The sequence below is a fragment of the Argentina anserina genome, chromosome 5, assembly GCF_933775445.1.
Source record: "Argentina anserina chromosome 5, drPotAnse1.1, whole genome shotgun sequence".
Taxonomy (NCBI): Eukaryota; Viridiplantae; Streptophyta; class Magnoliopsida; order Rosales; family Rosaceae; genus Argentina; species Argentina anserina.
Window position 1 is genome coordinate 18,565,927 of NC_065876.1, and position 18,456 is coordinate 18,584,382.

The following is an 18,456-nucleotide window of genomic DNA, read 5'->3' on the forward strand; positions in this document are numbered from 1 at the left end:
CACAATGATCAAACTCCACCCACAAGAATTCGGTGACGTGGAAGCCAAGAATGGAGGATATCATGCATTGTAGGGATATGCATGAGGCCATATTGGGTGTGGCTGCAAAGCCAACCAAAATGACTGATGAGAAGTGGCGAAAGTTGCACCGGAAAGCAGTTGGTACGATAAGGCAATGGGTTAATGATAGCGTCTTTGACCATGTGTCGAAAGAAACTGATGCGGAAGAACTTTGGAAAATATTAGAGTCCCTCTTTGAGTAGAAACCGTTGCGAAGAAAGCATTCCTTATCAAAGAGATGGTCAACATGAAGTTTGATGACGATAATAGGGTCGCTGTGCACTTGAACAATTTCCAAAATGTGACCAACCAGTTATCGACAATGGGGATGAAGGTTGATGATGAGCTACTCGCATTGCTGCTGCTAGGAACTTTGCCGGATAGTTGGGAAACTTTCGTGGTGACCTTGAGTAATTATGCGTCTAATGGTTTATTGTCTATGGATACCATTAAGGATAACATGCTTAACGAAGAACAAAGAAGCAAAAGTGTTGGCACATACAATGAGCACGCAAGAGCCCTTTATGAGAAGGGTAAAGGCAAGAATTCAGGTTAAAGGTTTAGTGGCGATTGTGACTATTGTGGCGAGAAGGGCCACATGAAGCAGATGTGTCGAAAGTGGAAACAAAACAAGAAGAAAGGCAAGTACTAAGATGGTGAAGATAATGGCTATACTGCTTGTATTTCAGATGTTTCAGATGAGCTTCTTACTTTACAAGAATGTATATATGTGGGTGACAATAGTCATGATTGGTTCGTGGATACAGGTGCAAGTTGTCATGTTAGTTCCAACTTTGAGCTCTTTTCTACATACAAGGCAGATGACTTTGGGATGTTAAAGATGGGCAATTCAAGCTACTCAAAGATTTTGGGAATAAGAGATATTTGCATCGAGACTAATCTGGGTTACCATATGACATTGAAGGATGTGAGGCACGTTCTTGATCTACGTGTCAACATATTGTCTGCAAGTGCTCTTGACAGGCAAGGTTTCCACCAGTTTATTGGTGATGGGAAGTGGAAGCTTACGAATCGATCGTTGGACGTTGCAAGTGGAGAGTTTTGTCGTTCCTTGTACAACACATAGCTTGGTGTATAAAGATGACTTGAGTGCAATGAGTGATACTTCTTTGGACATACGGTGTCATGGTGATGGCCATATAAGGAAGAAAGGCGTTCTGGAAAAGTGGACGCCCTACCCAGATACATCTCAGCCGCCATTTGAGCTCTCAGCCTGGAAAAGAGCACCAGTATTTTAATTATTGATGGACAAATGGGAATTTTTTTAATTAAATACCTGATTTTCTACCAGACCTTTATTATCTTATCAACTTCATTAATGTAGACAATCCCCTTCTGAGCAGCTTCTACATCAAACTCTTATAGCTCATCTTCATTTAAGCACCTTCAACTTCCTTGCTCTCTCATATTTCTCCTCGTCGCTTAGTCCTTTAAAGAACTACTAGCTGCCAGACATACGTATTTGAACTTCTTGCCATCGGCATAAAAGAGTGTACCAAGTTAACCTCAAAATTATTCCTGAAGAGAAGACAAGTAGATCAGGAAAAAAACATACTCCTATACAACCAAGACAGTGAACAAGAAGAAGAAGAACAAACTTTTCACCCGGAATGGGACATTCGGGAATCTCGGTATTTTTTTCCTATATTTATTGTGACTTCACTTGGGTGAATCCTCCTCTTCAGCTTTCCTGACTAATACCAGAACCAACGTAAGCACTTCAACAGATAATGCCTATCAAACTATCTCATCGTTAACTAGTTATTACATCACAAAAAAGAAGAATAAAAAAAATCTAACGGACCTTGGGATGCTTGCCATGGCCTCAGAACATTCCAAGTGATTCAACTCTGAAGTTTCCAACCTGTATTGGAATAATGATCAGAAACCACAGGGGTAATGCTAATTGCAAATAAGAACAGAGTTATGCTTCTATCATATATATCACATTAAAATCAAGATTCCAGGAAATCGATCACAAGAAGCATATCCATATTCAGAATCATCTTAAAATCGCCATATAGTTGGAAAATTCATTGCAGATAAGCAGTCAGCTAGAGTAAACAGTAAATTAATCAAGGTTAGAAAATAACGTTCTCTTCTACTTCCCACATATATTCTCCTCTTGTTTCATTTTCTTTTCCTTTTTCTCCAGCACCAACAGATATTCCATGACAGTTAAGCAACCGACAGGTAAATCATCACCATATATAAAAAGTTGTCATCATGTGTAAGACACTACTGATCAATTTAGTTAATTACTGATCTGAAGTGCATGTGACATGCAAAACCACATAGGATCGGGATAGACATGCAACGACCACCTTGTTAGTCCGTTGTTAAAAGATCATGACTTGCTATTGACAACAGATGTTCTAACAGTAAGGCCATGGAGAAACACAATTTTTACACAGAACCACTTGAAAATTAGTGCATTGGGATAAACACTCAACTGGACATTAGGCCAGTTACACATAAAAAAACTGTGAGAGAAAACATACATAGGGCTTCCACTCATCTTCGTCTCTTTATAAGGTATCTGTTAGGTATAATCAATGAGTAAACATAGGACCAGAAAGGTTGCAATTCATAAGTTGTCTATATCTGTACTATAGACTAGGGTTTAGGCCCGTGCTTTGTCGCGGGTTTGCGGGTGTTGTATTTTGTTTTGGGAAACAGTTGTACAAACGATGAAAATTAAGCATTTTCATTTTTCCGGTCTCACACTCATCATATCTTGAACAAAAGAGACTGAGCTATGTCAAATGCTAAATGAAGTGAGGGCTCAAGTTTTTAGGAATTATTGAGGGTTCAACTTGGTGGTTAAGACATTCTGGGTACCGATTAGCAAAAGAAGATCCCGTAAAAGAACTAAAAATCTTGCCAATTCCACATCAATTGGCTTAATCTTTTTAGATCAGATCAATCTCCGCCAGCTGGGACCGCTAAAGTGCAAGTCTGCAAAACTGAAATGACATGATCTTACTTGGTAAAAGTTCTAACACAACTACTTTATCAAATTTAGAAATTAAATGAAGCTTAACATGTAATCAGCGCTTTTCAAATCACTTTCCCAAAAAGGTTTAGCTCAATCAAGACCATTTCAAAATAATCAAAGAAAATTTTAGATGTATGAAAAGAACCAAGGACAGAAAAGCACTTACTCAGAGAGTGTTTTCTCACCCAGTGGGTAGCTCACCATTGGTAATGACTTCAGCTCTGCAGCTTTGCTACACAGTCCTGCTATTCATCAAACTTAGCTTTGCTTTCAGCTTTAAGAGCTAAAGAACTCTGCAGTATGGTGACACATCGGTCTGAAATAGAACCAATAAAGATAATTAGCAAGCTTATTTTATTAAATTGATCAAATTGAGTTACACGCAAATTTCGTGACAGACCTTTTTCCCAAAGCAGCAGTCGTGTTAAATGATTGTAAAAACAATAAAAACAAACATGCGCACATTGCTGATAGAGAGTAAACATCCACATGATATTCAATAAAATCCCATCAAATCCCATGTAAGAAAACTTCAGGTAATACACAGACATTCATATATTCAAATGCTCAGGTTTGAAAAAAAAAATTAGCATTCATAATGGGAGGCTGGTAGAAGCAAAATACAGAAGGAAAAAATGGTATTATTCCAGGCTCCATTGCTGATAGAGAGTAAACATCCACATGATATTCAATAAAATCCCATCAAATCCCATGTAAGCAAATTTCAGGTAATACACAGACATTCATATATTCAAATGCTCAGGTTTGAAAAAAAAATTAGCATTCATAATGGGAGGCTGGCAGAAGCAAAATACAGAAGGAAAAAATGGTATTAATCCAGGCTCCTAAGTAGTCACAACCTCTTAGATGAGTGAATATATTTTTGTTATCAGTTATCCTGGATACTGTAGCTTCTTCATGTCTGGCTAGCTTCTCTATTTTTTTATGCTTTTATCAGTGCATGAATATTGTCAGAATATACGCATACATGCTTAAAGGTTTAGCTTCCAATGACAAACCTTCTCCCAGAGCAGCAGCCTGAAAATTTGCACACAACACAATTATCCATATACCAAGCCCCACAAAGACATTATGATATAGCTTAATGTAGACCACTTATCTGTTTTTCAAGTTCCCTGATTGTGGCTTCTACTTTCTCTTTACCTTCTTCATGTCAGAGCTACAAAGAAAATAAAGCAAATAAGTTCAAATAAGTTCACCTCTGGTAGTCTGGTACTTACCAAGGCCAGAGAAAGCAGGCGAATTCGGGCACCTTAGCAAGATTATTGTTATTCCCTACAGCATTTCAAGCTGCAGTAAATCAGATATTCAAAATCCAACACCAAGGAATAATATAATAATAATAGTGTTCTTATCTATTGAAAATAGATAAAAATAAAAATAAAAATCATATTTTGGATGCATAAAATACTCAACCATGACAGGCTTTCATATTTCATCACGCAGTGTAGCAACCTGATGTTGATCTCCCAAATCTTTTGACTCATAGTTTCCCTTTTCCTATAAGAATCTGCAAGAAATCTCATCCCTTAGTCTAGCTATGATATTGTTGTGATCTTTTGTTGATAAAATCAGTGAAAGGCTTCGACATCTTCGACATCAATTAAATGAAGGTGACAGGAGCAGTAGATTTATGCTAGGAATTTAACACACTTGAATTATACATAATTGTCTCTATGTGTCTGTTTCATTAACTTTAAGTGAACACTAAATTGCAAGGAGCAATTGGAAAAGAGAAAAGAATGTATGATGTTGATACGATAAAGTGCCTCCTCACTATTATCAAATATACTAAAGCAATCCCAGCATCTTGCACAATCTTTGGTCTTTAGGAAAGTGTTCTCTACGATCTACCAATACATTGAAAGATACCACATCTTCTCTGATCAATGATCCTGAAAATCATTCATCAACTTAGGTATCTACACAGTTTGGTTTCATCTCTAATCTCATTCTTTTAGAGAAACTACTTTTCAGGTTATAACATACAAAGAGAAGCAACAAATAAAACTTTCAAATATTCATTAAGGTGGTTCAGATATTCTTTTCAAATTTCCAACCTTGTTGCTGCAGCTCCACATGGAAGCTAGAGCGGCTCTCATCTTGTTAAACATTCAAGGCTGCATAAGAATCAGAACATGCAAGACAGGTAAAAAAATCACCTTTAACTTCGCAGCAAGTTAAATAGAGAGATTAAACAGCTGGTGCAACAAAAGCCAAATTAGAGATAGTGGGAGTTACAGAAAACAAAATTACAATAAATTCACAAAAGAGAATCTCTATCGACAAACACATGATATCAAAATAGTAAATACCACATGTATGATATCAACGAGGCTATTTTGATATAGAGTTAGGTTGGTCCTCGAAACACAGGAACTTTCTAAGAAAAAGTCATAATATTTTCTACACAGGAACTTCAAATCATAATTACCAACCTTACATATTTTAACTAACTACAGCCCTCATGAAAAGATAAAGTTTACTAACATAGCACAACAGAAGAAACAAAAATACATGAAAAAGAAACACTATCATAGATTGAAAATAAGATTCATGTGCACAGTATACACACTTCATCAGAAAACCAACACACACCTCATCAATTTGAAACTATTAGGTTCTTAAAGTAAAGCATATGACATCCTAAGTATGCATTTTGAAGCCTTTGTGAGCATAAGTGTAAGAAGTAATACATGCCAAAACACAGAATTGCTGCGAAGACAGCAAGATAAGAAAAGGGTTAACAACTCAACCAAATATTTAAAAGGATCAGATTGACTGTGTATGCGAAGGCTGAAACTGCAGATGAAAATAAGAAAAAGTTATATTCAAAGCTGAAAAGGAAACAACGAACAAATAAACCCACCAAATCACAAACTCCTTAATTCCCTAACAACCAATAGAATGAAAAATCGAATAAAATAGAAGCAAAAAATTGATCAAATTATCCGTTTATGCTCACAAATCATAACTAGCCAACAAATACTAAAAAAACAAATACCTAATAAACAAACCAATCTACAGCAACAAGTTTCTTCTAATATCTGCAGATTAAGATCAGATAATGGCACAGAGTATACTTCAAAAACATTTACTCAATATCTCAGTGATCATGGCATTTATCATCAGACATCTTGTGTTGGAACACCTCAGCAGAATGGAATATTTGAGAGGAAGATTAGAGATCTACTTGAAAAAACCAGATGTCTCATGTTACAGGCTAATGTTCCAAAATGATTCTGGTCGTATGCTATTCATACTGCTGCATATTTGATTAATCGTTACCTAGCAGTGTTTTGGAGTTCAAGTCGCTATTTCAAGTTATTAAGGCCAGAGATATTGAAATAGTGATGCAGTTCCTTTTGGCATTCTGTAGTTTAGGACCATATGTTCCTCACTATCTACCTGAATGGTTCAACACATATGCAGCTCATAATTACTAATTAAAATCATAATCAAGCTAATCGACCAAGTAATACATATACTGGTTTACGAATTGGTTCTTACCTTTTAATTATGCAGCTCATAATTACTAATTAAAATCATAATCAAGCTAATCGACCAAGTAATACATATACTGGTTTACGAATTGGTTCTTACCTTTTAATTGAAGCCAATGTCACCCTAATTTACTGTGAATCAAAGCCTCACCTACACATCAGAAATTACAACCAAAGGGAGATCATCAAATAACGCGTGATTTAATATCTATAACGTGTGAATGAAAACAACACATAACCCTCACCCAAATCAAATTTTCCATCACCCAAAGCGCAAGTCAATTTCCACCTTTCTGCATGACCAAAGTGGAAAATCAATCAATCATGATCTGTATAATCTCAATCAAGAAAATTTTGACATCAAGATAAGAATCTGGTAGAGAATATACGATGAGAGAAGGGAGTGAGATCTATTTACAACAAATAGATCGATATGATCATTCAGTCAATACTGACACTCAAAAGCTATTTCCAATTTTCCATGAATATGATCGTCTGCTTTTCATTCTTACATGTTACTTGGTTTATCAGGAACCACATGCCCATGGCATAGAAGGCTCTCCAAAAAGAAAAATTGATATTCATCCTAGCACCAATAGTAACTTGAAAACCCAGAAACTCAATACCCAAAATCAAATTGACATTGAAATCGGATTAAAAAAGAACCACGAAGGATTAAGAAAAACTAAAATTTGCAGAGCTTAGTTTCCTAAATCTGATTATTTGATCAAATTTTAGTTTCCTAAAATTTGGAAGACCCACCTTAATCAAATTATTTGATCAAGTAATCAACAAATTCAACCCAAAACCAACAGGAAGATAAGAAACTCACACGATTTTGGGTGCCGATTTGCAATAGACTGACGAACAATCCGGTGGAGAAGGGAAGAGAGTCAGATGTGCAAACAAATATCAGATATCAGATGTTGGTTGTGGTAACCCCAAATCGCCCAAATCATCTTCCATCGCAACAGGTGCCCAAAATAAAAGGCAATGGCAAACATGAAAATAACAATAACAATGAACAGCACCATGAACAGTTGAACACTACCATTCTAAAATTATAGAGTAACAGCAAAAGTTGAAAATTCTAAAATTAGCGTAGTTGAATAATTCTTGCAATCTGTGTTGATTTAAATCAAGCATATCAGTCTCAACTGTAATTAAGCAATGAACAACCTCATGGACAGTTCTAAAATCAGATAACAGAGAGAAAAACACTACTGCAAAAGAAATCAACCTTATCCCCGAATCCATATGTTATAATTGTACAGAAAACTGTAAAAAGCATATCAGAAGTTGGTTAGAGAGTTACCTTCGACGGCGAGATGGAAGAGATCCAACAAAGACGAAGACATAGTGACACTGAGCGGTTTACAAGGAAGAGATCCAAAAATTAGATACAATGTCAGTGTTTTTAGAAAGCTTTAATTCCTTTAACAGATCATTCGAGCACAGCAACACCAAAAGTAATTCAACTATTAAGAGATAGCATAAACATAATCCTTAATAGATATCTGGTTGCTTAGAATTTTATGCCCAAAGTTCCATTCAGTAGAAACATATGCATTTGAAAAAACAGATGTATGTCCGCACAAACATAAATAACAGACTAGAGCAGGAGACTTACAAGTATATCAATCGAGGAATATGAGATATTGATAACGGTACAATCCTAGACATCTTTGTAAAACAGGTGCCTATAGCCAACAAAATTCAACCCAACATGACATAAGAGAATTTAGTTTCTACATTAAAACTATACATATGGCTTCAAAGGCAATAATATGTAGACAGGAGAGAAGAGGTAAGGATGCATACAAGATTTCCAAGTTGGTCAAGTTGGCAAGCTGAGCTGGAATTCCTCTAGTAAGAAAATTGTAGTTCAGGTAACTACATATCACATTTGCGAAAAGAACCGCTTAATTTGTCACTTCAGTTAGATGGGAGATGGAAGTGACTGTATTCACAAAACTTAAATTAACTTACAGGTTACGCAAAGCCGGGAACAACCCTCAATGCGTGCGAGTTCTGTAACAGTACCCACCAAATGATTGTTACCGACATCCCTATCAACAAACAGTATTCCAATGACGCATCAGTAATCAGATACAGATCCTTATCGCAACACCACGAGCAGAGGAATGAAACTTACAAATGCCGAAGATTTGGCAGAGTTCCTAGTTCTGCTGGAATTCGCCCAATAAGACGATTTTCTTGCGGATAGAGATAGAGAAGAACTGGAAGATTAGCAAGCTCCTTAGGAATTTCCCCTTTGAAGCAGTTGAAGCTTAGATACCTGCACAAGTATAAATTCATGATGTTTCTGAACAGCATATAGTCAAGTCAAAATAAAATAATTCAAAGGAAGCAAAATCAAATTCACAGGAAGGAATCTAAATTCACTCACAGATGGGTTAACTCTTCAATTCACCAATCTCAGGATGAATGACATATTGCAGCTTATTCCATCTCAAGTTAATCAAAAGTAAAAACAATGAGTAAATGACCAAAGCAATAAACACATCAGAACTTGACATGAACAAAGTCATCAACCAAACCTACAAAAACTGTGTGCATTGTTAAAGGAATTAAAAAAAAACATTACATATCCTTCGCTGCTTTAAGATCATGATCAGGGAAAAACTTATATAGTGATTATGTAAAATATATTAGACAAAAATTTCATAAAGAATATTTACCTCCATGCTTACAAACCAATTTTGTGCAATTGGCACCGAATATGTGTGCATGTCATTAGCATGGGCGTAATTTTCTTTGACATCTTCATTCTTTGTTTTTCCATCTGCATCATCCTTGATCTCTTCATTTTCATTTCCAGTGCTCTCCTCATTACTAGTTTCTCTTGTCACTTCCGTTGCTTTATCTCCTTCTCTTGAATCCACATGATTACTAGTTTCTCTTGTCACTTCCGTTGCTTTATCTCCTTCTCTGGAATCCACATGATCATATGTTGTCTCTTCAACTTCTGGTTGCTCATTTTCATTTCCCTGGTCTTCTCCACTGCCTCCTACATTACCGATATCTTCCACATTCCTGTTTTCTTCTTCATCATCATTCTCCTTATGCCTCGCATCTTCAACCACAGTTTCTTCCCGAAAAGGGTTGAGGTCCCTTCTTCCGAGCTTTACAATTCTATCCCAATCCTTCATGCTTGTAGCCTACTGTACTTTCTTGGCTTGAGACTGCTTGACTATAGGACCAACTTCTCTGTCTATCTGATAACATCACCCTAGAAAAAAAATGGGAAATCTAGACCACTGATTTTGGCTAACCAACTCAGCAGAAGAACTAGAATTAGAATCACCCAACATGAAAGGAACAATCAAATCCAAAAACAAGGAAACCCCGAATACAATAAACTTATCATCCACCAGTCTGATCCAGCCCATGAGCCAAAAATATTCCAGGAAAGTTTTTCTCAAAAACTTACCAATTCTCTTACTCTTTTATAAGCACTAGTTTCATATTTCCGCAAATATAAAAACATGGCACAAGTTTCAATATACTTCAAAGATATAATACCATATGATTAGGAGGTCAGAGCACATACATAAATTCTAGGTGAGAAAAACACAAAAAAGACGATCATGCTCACAATACTTGGATTCCAATTTAAGAACTATCTATGGTTTCTACCACTACAGTAAGAAATCCATAAGGCCATAACTAACAAGATTTATGAAACCTCAGTTATCAAAGAGCATTCTATTTTTGTAGAGAAAGAGAGTATTTAAGTAAATACTCTGATTGATTTATATGCATCTGATGAACATTATGTCAAATATGACTAGGATATCGTAGTAATTAAATGAAATCACAGATACCAATACAAAAAATACTACAAGAACAGCATGACATATCAAGTAATGTATACAAAACAAAGTAGCTTCCATAAGTTTGACATATAAAGATACTCTATCAAATTTGAAGCTCCCTCTAAATTTTGAGGGGAAGGAGCTTTTGTTTTACGTTTTACCTTTGCTATATACAAACAAACTATGCTTTCTATGCTCTGAACAATACTCTCTGGCTGTCCCTCTATCAGTAACAAGTTTTTTTTAGTACAGTATTCAACAAAAAAGAAATAAATGTACCTTTCAATTTATCATAATATAAAAGTACACAGTAAATGAATACCATGACACTAAATGCTTTTATCAGTGCATGAATATTGTCAGAATATACGCATACATGCTTAAAGGTTTAGCTTCCAATGACAAACCTTCTCCCAGAGCAGCAGCCTGAAAATTTGCACACAGCACAATTATCCATATACCAAGCCCCACAAAGACATTATGATATAGCTTAATGTAGACCACTTATCTGTTTTTCAAGTTCCCTGACTGTGGCTTCTACTTTCTCTTTACCTTCTTCTTCATGTCAGAGCTATAAAGAAAATAAAGCAAAAAAGTTCAAATAAGTTCACCTCTGATAGTCTGGTACTTATCAAGACCAGAGAAAGCAGGCGAAATTTGGGCACCTTAGCAAGATTATTGTTATTCCCTACAGCATTTCCAGCTGCAGTAAATCGGATATTCAAATTCCAACACCAAGGAAAAATATAATAATAATAGCGTTCTTATCTATTGAAAATAGATAAAAATAAAAATAAAAATCATATTTTGGATGCATAAAATACTCAACCATGACAGGCTTTCATATTTCATCACGCAGTGTAGCAGCCTGATGTTGATCTCCCAAATCTTTTGACCCATAGTTTCCCTTTTCCTATAAGAATCTGCAAGAAATCTCATTCCTTAGTCTAGCTATGATATTGTTGTGATCTTTTGTTGATAAAATCAGTGGAAGGCTTCGACATCTTCGACATCAATTAAATGAAGGTGACAGGAGCAGTAGATTTATGCTAGGAATTTAACACACTTGAATTATACATAATTGTCTCTATATGTCTGTTTCATTAACTTTCAGTGAACACTAAACTGCAAGGAGCAATTGGAAAAGGGAAAAGAATGTATGATGTTGATACGATAAAGTGCCTCCTCACTATTATCAAATATACTAAAGAAATTCCAGCATCTTGCACAATCTTTGGTCTTTAGGAAAGTATTCTCTACGATCTACCAATACATTGAAAGATACCACATCTTCTCTGATCAATGATCCCGAAAATCATTCATCAACTTCGGTATCTACGCAATTTGGTTTCATCTCTAATCTCATTCTTTTAGAGAAACTACTTTTCAGGTTATAACATACAAAGAGAAGCAAGAGATAAAACTTTCAAATATTCATTAAGGTGGTTCAGATATTCTTTTCAAATTGCCAACCTTGCTGCTGCAGCTCCACATGGAAGCTAGAGCGGCTCTCATCTTGTTAAACATTCAAGGCTGCATAAGAATCAGAACATGCAAGACAGGTAAAAAAATCACCTTTAACTTCGCAGCAAGTTAAATAGAGAGATTAAACAGCTAGTGCAACAAAAGCCAAATTAGAGATAGTGGGAGTTACAGAAAACAAAATTACAATAAATTCACAAAAGAGAATCTCTATCGACAAACACATGATACCAAAATAGTAAATACCACATGTATGATATCAACCAGGCTATTTTGATATAGAGTTAGGTTGGTCCTCGAAACACAGGAACTTTCTAAAAAAAAGTCATAATATTTTGTACACAGGAACTTCAAATCATAATTACCAACCCTACATATTTTAACTAACTACAGCCCTCATGAAAAGATAAAGTTTACTAATATAGCACCACAGAAGAAACAAAAATACATGAAAAAAAAACACTATCATAGATTGAAAATAAGATTCATGTGCACAGTATACACACTTCATCAGAAAACCAACACACACCTCATCAGTTTGAAACTATTAGGTTCTTAAAGTAAAGCATATGACATCCTAAGTATGCATTTTGAAGCCTTTGTGAGCATAAGTGTTAGAAGTAATACATGCCAAAACACAGAATTGCTGCGAAGACAGCAATATAAGAAAAGGGTTAACAACTCAACCAAATATTTAAAAGGATCGGATTGACTGTGTATGCGAAGGCTGAAACTGCAGATGAAAATAAGAAAAAGTTATATTCAAAGCTGAAAAGGAAACAACGAACAAATAAACCCACCAAATCACAAACTCCTTAATTCCCTAACAACCAATAGAATGAAAAATCGAATAAAATAGAAGCAAAAAATTGATCAAATTATCAGTTTATGCTCACAAATCATAACTAGCCAACAAATACTAAAAAAACAAATACCTAATAAACAAACCAATCTACAGCAACAAGTTTCTTTTAATATCTGCAGATTAAGATCAGATAATGGCACAGAGTATACTTCAAAAAAATTTACTCAATATCTCAGTGATCATGGCATTTATCATCAAACATCTTGTGTTGGAACACCTCAGCAGAATGGAATATCTGAGAGGAAGAATAAAGATCTACTTGAAAAAACCAGATGTCTCATGTTACAGGCTAATGTTCCAAAATGATTCTGGTCGTATGCTATTCATACTGCTGCATATTTGATTAATCGTTACCTAGTAGTGTTTTGGAGTTCAAGTCACTATTTCAAGTTATTAAGGCCAGAGATATTGAAATAGTGATGCAGTTCCTTTTGGCATTCTGTAGTTTAGGACCATATGTTCCTCACTATCTACCTGAATGGTTCAACACATATGCAGCTCATAATTACTAATTAAAATCATAATCAAGCTAATCGACCAAGTAATACATATACTGGTTTACGAATTGGTTCTTACCTTTTAATTATGCAGCTCATAATTACTAATTAAAATCATAATCAAGCTAATCGACCAAGTAATACATATATTGGTTTACGAATTGGTTCTTATCTTTTAATTGAAGCCAATGTCACCCTAATTTACTGTGAATCAAAGCCTCACCTACACATCAGAAATTACAACCAAAGGGAGATCATCAAATAACGCGTGATTTAATATCTATAATGTGTGATTGAAAACAACACAGAACCCTCACCCAAATCAAATTTTCCATCACCCAAAGCGCAAGGCAATTTCCACCTTTCTGCATGGCCAAAGTGGAAAATCAATCAATCATGATCTGTATAATCTCAATCAAGAAAATTTCGACATCAAGATAAGAATCTGGTAGAGAATATACGATTAGAGAAGGGAGTGAGATCTATTTACAACAAATAGATCGATATGATCATTCAGTCAATACTGACACTCAAAAGCTATTTCCAATTTTCCGTGAATATGATCGTCTGCTTTTCATTCTTACATGTTACTTGGTTTATCAGGAACCACATGCCCATGGCATAGAAGGCTCTCCAAAAAGAAAAATTGATATTCATCCTAGCACCAATAGTAACCTGAAAACCCAGAAACTCAATACCCAAAATCAAATGACATTGAAATCGGATTAAAAAAGAACCACGAAGGATTAAGAAAAACTAAAATTTGCAGAGCTTAGTTTCCTAAATCTGAAAACCAAGTCATTTGGAAGACCCACCTTAATCAAATTATTTGATCAAGTACTAAACAAATTCAACCAAACCCAACAGGAAGATAAGAAACTCACACGATTTTGGGTGCCGATTTGCAATAGACTGACGAACAATCCGGTGGAGAAGGGAAGAGAGTCAGATATGCAAACAAATATCAGATATCAGATCTTGGTTGTGGTAACCCCAAATCACCCAAATCATCTTCCATCGCAACAGGTGCCCAAAATAAAAGGCAATGCAAACTTGAAAATAACAATAACATTGAACAGCACCGTGAACAGTTGAACACTACCATTCTAAAATTATAGAGTAACAGCAAAAGTTGAAAGTTCTAAAATTGGCGTAGTTGAATAATTCTTGCAATCTGTGTTGATTTAAATCAAGCATATCAGTCTCAACTGTAATTAAGCAATGAACAACCTCATGGACAGTTCTAAAATCAGATAACAGAGAGAAAAACACTACTGCAAAAGAAATCAAACTTATCCCCGAATCCATATGTTATAATTGTACAGAAAACTGTAAAAAGCATTTAAGAAGTTGGTTAGAGAGTTACCTTTGACGGCGAGACGGAAGAGATCCAACAAAGATCCAACCACAGTCTTCCCGAAAAGGGTTGAGGTCCTTTCTTCCGAGCTTTACAATTCTATCCCAATCCTTCATGCTTGTAGCCAACTGTACTTTCTTGGCTTGAGACTGCTTGACTGCAGGACCAACTTCTCTTGCCATCTGATAACATCACCCTAGAAAAAAAAAGGGAAATCTAGACCACTGATTTTGGCTAACCAATTCAGGAGAAGGACTAGAATTAGAATCACCCAACATGAAAGGAACAATCAAATCCAAGAACCTGGAAACCCCCAATACAATAAAGGTACCATCCACCAGTCTTATCCAGCCCATGACCCAAAAAAATTCCAGGAAAGATTTTCTCAAAAACTTACCAATTCTCTTTTTTTTTATAAGCACTAGTTTCATATTTCCGCAAATATAAAAACATGGCACAAGTTTCAATATACTTCAAAGATATAATACCATATGATTAGGAGGTCAGAGCATATAAAGAAATTCTAGGTGAGAAAAATACAAAAAAGACGATCATGCTCACAATACTTGGATTCCAATTTAAGAACTATCTATGGTTTCTACCACTACAGTAAGAAATCCATAAGGCCATAACTAACAAGATTTATGAAACCTCAGTTATTAAAGAGCATTCTATTTTTGTAGAGAAAGAGAGTATTTAAGTAAATAGTCTGATTGATTTATATGCTTATCATGAACATTATGTCAAATATGACTAGGATATCGTAGTAATTAAATGAAATCACAGATACCACTACAAAAATACTACAAGAATAGCATGACATATCAAGTAATGTATACAAAACAAAGTAGCTTCCAGAAGTTGGACATATAAAGATACTCTATCAAATTTGAAGCTCCCTCTAAATTTTGAGGGGAAGGAGCTTTTGTTTTACGTTTTACCTTTGCTATATACAAACAAACCATGCTTTCTATGCTCTGAAGAATACTCTCTGGCTGTCCCTCTGTCAGTAACAAGTATTTTTGAGTACAGTATTCAACAAAAAGGAATAAATGTACCTTTCAATTTATCATAATATAAAAGTATACAGTACATGAAGGACTCCAGAACAACAAAAATATACGATGCTGCCAAATTTCAAAAACTTATCAAACATGAAACCGACGAACCTGATTGTTGAAGCCCTAGTGCAACCCAGTTCTTGATTACTCATTTCCTGCAAAATCAAATTACAAAAGATCAAACCCATACCAAATATCTTCAAGCAATGAAGATAAAGGCAGAGAGAATTCAAAACTGTACCCAAATTCTTTGATCTAGGTCTTCCAAATTTTGAACCACATGATTCTTCCCAAGCAACTTACGCCACTCATTCTAGAAGTTGTCTATGAACGTTTGTTTCTGCACATATTCTGTATCTATCATCACTGTCAGTCTAATAACTTTTAGAAATAAAAACTTAAGCGACCTGTCAAGGAGAAAATAGATTAGCCAGAGAAAGAAACCTCCTCTTGTTCAGAATTCAGGTTTGACTGGCTTGCCATTGTAAAACATCTTCACCCCGTGTGGCGTGTAAGGAGGTGGGAAAATGACACCATTGTATAAACATCTCAGAACCATAAATAATTAGACACTTACATTAATAATGCAGAAAGTATAAAGATCTCAGCTATAAATTAGTAATCAATAGTAAAAATATTCTGTCTCTTGGCTTTAATATTAATAGTTAGCAAATTCAGTATCAATAAACAAATAATGATTTCCTCTCCCCGCAAATTCAGTATAAGTTCAATGTATCTATTATATGAAAATCAGAACACATTCATAAAACAAAAGCACATATATCAAATCAGTTACCTAGATTTTTTTCATCGAAGGAATGTGGATGCATCTCTTTGGCCTGTAAATGTTCGCAGCTGAAACACTGGTAATTGACAACAGTTGATCCACAACCTGATAACCATACAACAGAAACCAGACGAATGACTTTTAATAATTAAATGACTTTTATTAATGACATAGAAAAATGGGCATCTGCATATTCTAAATTGTAATAATTAGAAATCGTCTCTCAAGTACTTTGCACTTACCATTGCAGATCTGGGCTTCATCTTTCATGACTTGCATTTTGTAAACAGCAATATTCAGACTTGCTGTATCATTTTCAGTATAGGCCGGAGAGCAAAGGCACGTTTGCCAGCCTAGCTTCTTTCAGCATAAATTTGGGTGATCCTCCTAATTAAACCAAGTACATATATTAGTTGTATAGCTATTAAAAGCTGAAAGATAATTTCTTTCACCTAATTACTGTAAACTAAATACCAATACTAGTCAATCAAAGCATTACGTATAACCATGTAACTATCCATAAATCAAACAAAATAAATGCTTCATGCATCAACATAAGAACCACCATTAAGAGATTAAGAACATACCAGGAAAACACAATTCAGAAATAGCATTGACACAATTGTAATTAACATAAATGAAGACGCAATTTTACTTACACCTTCTTCCAAAAAGGCATTGTGCTGCGCTCTTCTTTTGGCCAAGCGCTCAATCCACAACAGTTATGTTCTGTTGTTCATTAAATAAATGGATAAGATAAAGCAAAAGGCCCAACCCGAGATCCATCAGGGAAGAGGCAAGAGAAGGCGCCACCAAAAGAGCGTTAAGATTAGGAGAAGAACACAAAATAATTGAACTAGCAAATTCCAGAATAAATACAAAATGACAAAGGGATAGTATCCAAGCAAATTGTTTACATCAATATAAGCCTTTAATCTTTTCCTAAGCAGTCATTTAGGTAGCAGTACAGTTATCGAAAGATTCAAGAGAGATATAATGACTCAATTCAAGACAGTATTAAAAATCCCTGTTCTATTGAAAGTGCAGTAACATATATAGAGATAGAATCAACAACAAACTGCAATTTTTCAAGCCACAAAGCTTGGAATCTGCCAAAGAAGTAAAAAAACCCAGCAATCGAAAACACTTATATTTATGGTAAGAACACCATACACACACAAAAGAAGAAAACTCCAGAGCAACAAAAATATACCGTGGTGCCAAATTTCGAAAACTTATCAATCAGAAATAAAATAATCCACCAACCCAAAAGAAGAAAGAAACCCAACAATCAAAACCCAAATTTTAAGGTAGCAACAACTATTTGCTGCTTTGCAGGATCCCTACTTGTAAAATCCTTAGTGTGTGCATCCCCGATAGATCCTGTGTAATCCTGCATTGGTAAGAACACCATACACACACAAAAGAAGAAAACTCCAGAGCAACAAAAATATACCGTGGTGCCAAATTTCGAAAACTTATCAATCAGAAATAAAATAATCCACCAACCCAAAAGAAGAAAGAAACCCAACAATCAAAACCCAAATTTTATCGTAGCAACAGCTATTTGCTGCTTTGCAGGATCCCTACTTGTAAAATCCTTAGTGTGTGCATCCCTGATAGCTCCTGTGTAATCCTGCATTGAATAGTTTTCCACATTATCATATAACAAATTACTGTAATTAAAATTTCCGCACCATATTCTTAATTTAAGTTGAGCTAAATAGGTCTATTTCTGCTGAAAGGCAGTAAATATGCTTGTAAACTGCCAAAGAGGGTCTCACTGCTGCTATGGGTGTATAACATATTCGTGGTCTTGATGGCACAAGGCAAAAGATCCATGTTCTAATCTAGAATTGCTACACATGTTGGAAGGGCATACCAAGACTTCAATTTCAAACTACTATATTTTATATGAGCATATCTTTCATACATGGAGAAAAAGATATCACAAACCAATGAATC

General features: G+C 35.2%; 1 long non-coding RNA gene and 1 pseudogene across 1 annotated transcript; both read right to left on the reverse strand.

Moving 5' to 3' along the window:
• Positions 1 to 936: 936 nt before the first annotated feature.
• On the reverse strand, positions 937 to 2,014 carry LOC126795941 (uncharacterized). Its single transcript, XR_007672274.1, has 4 exons — positions 1,886 to 2,014; positions 1,680 to 1,775; positions 1,375 to 1,599; positions 937 to 1,294 (listed from the first exon to the last, which is right to left on the reverse strand). It is a non-coding gene; the product is annotated as an uncharacterized LOC126795941 (long non-coding RNA).
• Positions 2,015 to 4,033: 2,019 nt separating this feature from the next.
• The window catches only part of LOC126795667 (receptor-like protein 52), a 54,019-nt pseudogene continuing 39,596 nt past the window's right edge, over positions 4,034 to 18,456 (reverse strand).